The sequence below is a fragment of the Protopterus annectens genome, chromosome 3.part0 (assembly GCF_019279795.1).
Source record: "Protopterus annectens isolate FY-2018-M chromosome 3.part0, PAN1.0, whole genome shotgun sequence".
NCBI classification, from domain to species: Eukaryota; Metazoa; Chordata; order Ceratodontiformes; family Protopteridae; genus Protopterus; species Protopterus annectens.
Genome location: NC_056731.1, coordinates 432,961,066 through 432,963,565, shown reverse-complemented (window position 1 = coordinate 432,963,565; position 2,500 = coordinate 432,961,066).

The window sequence follows — 2,500 nt, the reverse complement described above, 5'->3', positions numbered from 1 at the left end:
GTAAGGAAGGGCTTTATTTTGTAGAGGGAGCCAAGTTTTGGGTTTACTGATTTGATTGTAATGTTGATGTGCATATCATAGTTAAAGCAGTGGTCAATAGTTACTCCTAAGAGTTTAGTAGTAGTGTCTGGAGATATGACTGTACCATTTTTAGATTTGATAATGAATTTAAGTGGGGAGTAAAGAGCAAGAGTTTAGTCTTTTTGGGGTTAAGGAGGAGACATCACTGTAGAAACCATTCTTCTACAAGCTCAAAGGTATTCTGGGTGAGGGACTGCAGTTCAGACGGCCGTGTGGCTGAAGAAATTAACGTGAAGTCGTCTGCATATTGTATAGTTTCAGCTTGGGGAATACTAATAGATAGATCATTTATGAAGATAGAGAACAGAGGAGGGACTAATATAGATCCTTGGGGTACACCAAGGGTGACAGGTTGGTGGGAGGCTAGAGTGTTTTCCCATAGCACTGCCTGTTGCCTATTTTCTAGATAGGAGTTGAACCACTTTAATGCATGAGTATCAAATGAGAGGGACTTGAGAAGATTCAGCAGTAGCTGATGGTTAACCATGTCGAATGCTTTTGAAAGATCGATAAAGATAGCAGAGGACAGGGTATTATTGTTGCAATTTTTGTTGATGTGGTCAGAAAAGGAAAGGAGGGCTATGGAAAGGTCGAAAGCCATGCTGGGAGCTGGCTAATAGGTTATTTTGAAGAAGATGATCTAATAGTTGATGGTGGATGCATTTTTCCATGATTTTTGCTATTGGAGAGAGGAGGGCAATTGGACGGAAGTTTGAAAGTTCTGATGAGTTGCCACCTTTATGCAGTGGGATGATATGTGAAACTTTCCAGATGGCTGAGATAGTACCTTCAATAATGGTTCTATTTATAAGGATAGAGATTGGGTAGGCAATAACTTTGGCGGCAATTTGAAAGTATTTAGAAGGCAAATGGTCTGCTGAAGGGGTAGAGGGTTTGAGTTTTTGAAGGAGGGTACAAATGAGAGATGTGGGGACAGGGTTGAGTTGGAAAATGGGAGATGAGGTATGTGAGGAGGAGGGCAGATTAGATGATACCTGAGGTATTGAGTTAGCAAGTGACTGGATGGCTTCAGTAAAGAAGTTATTGAAGGAGTCAGCAATTTGTTTGGGATTGTCAAGGGTAATTCCAGATGGGGTTGGAGTTTTAGAATTGCCTGGGTGAAAGAGTCTAGTGATACCTGACCAAAATTTATGTGGACTTTGCTGGTTAGTATTTTGAAGTTGGAAAAATAATTTTTTTTGTCTGAAATTATAGATGTTTTAGTAGAGTTTCTGAGTTGTTTGAATTTTACATGATCAGATGGGTTTTTAGAGGTACGCCATTTGGCTCAGAATTAGTTTTTTAGCAAAATTTTGTTCTTAGTTTCCTTAGTAAGCCATGGAGCTGTTTTTGTGGAGTTCCTAAGGATACAGGAAGGGGCATGGTAGTCAAGGATTTGAAGGAACTTTGAATTAAAGTATGCCACAGCTTCTTCAAGTTGGAGGTGTTTTAATGGTGTCCAGTTACATACCCTCAGTTAATTTTGGAAGTGTTCTGGGTTGAAATGTTTATTTGAACGAGTAGTTCTAAAAGTTGTAGGGCAGGGTATATTAAGCTTTTTCCTAATAATATAGGTTAGGGAATGATCACTAAGGTCATCAGGCAGTATACCTACATTATAGGTTATGGACTGGGTATTTATTAGGATCCAATCAAGGGTGGTTTGTTTGTTGGTGGGTTTATGGGTGTGAGTAGGTGAGGTGATAATTTGGGAGAAGCCATGTAGATTTATGTGATTAGTTGGGTTGTCAGTATTACAGGTATTCCAGTCTATATTAAAGTCACCTAGCACAATGGTTTCCTGTGGATAGTTAATGGACAGCCAGCAAAGGATATTTTCTAGGGAGTTGATGTTATTGCCCGGAGGAAGATATGAGCATAAAATGTAGATGGATTTACAAGTATTTAGCTGTAGCTTAGCGATAATAATTTCAGAGTTAGTAGTGGATGGTGGGTGAGCATCTAGTAGTGAAAGTTGGAGCCCTGCTTTGTATATTATAGCCACACCCCCACCCTTCTTGTTAAGGTGATCCATTCTTAAAATGTTATATCCAGGAGGGGTGATTTCATAGTCTTGGGTTGTTGGTTTTAACCATGTTTCAGTTAAGCAAAGGATGTCAAAGTCATGTACATCCAGTAGGGCATGAAGGTATGTAACTTTATTGTTTACACTTCGTATATTTAAGTGAGCTAAGAAGAGGGAGTTATGAGGCCTTGTAGGGGTAGAAGGGGGAGAAGTAGAAGGTCTACTAGGGGAAGCAGGACTAATGTTGGTAGGGCCTGGATTGGGATGTATATCACCATCTTGTAGGAGGTGTAGGTGTAGTCTATATGTGTGAATTAGAGAAGGGTTCAGTATGTAATATCCTCTCTTAATAAGGTGGTGTTTGTAGTTAATATGGGTGACTCTATGATACTT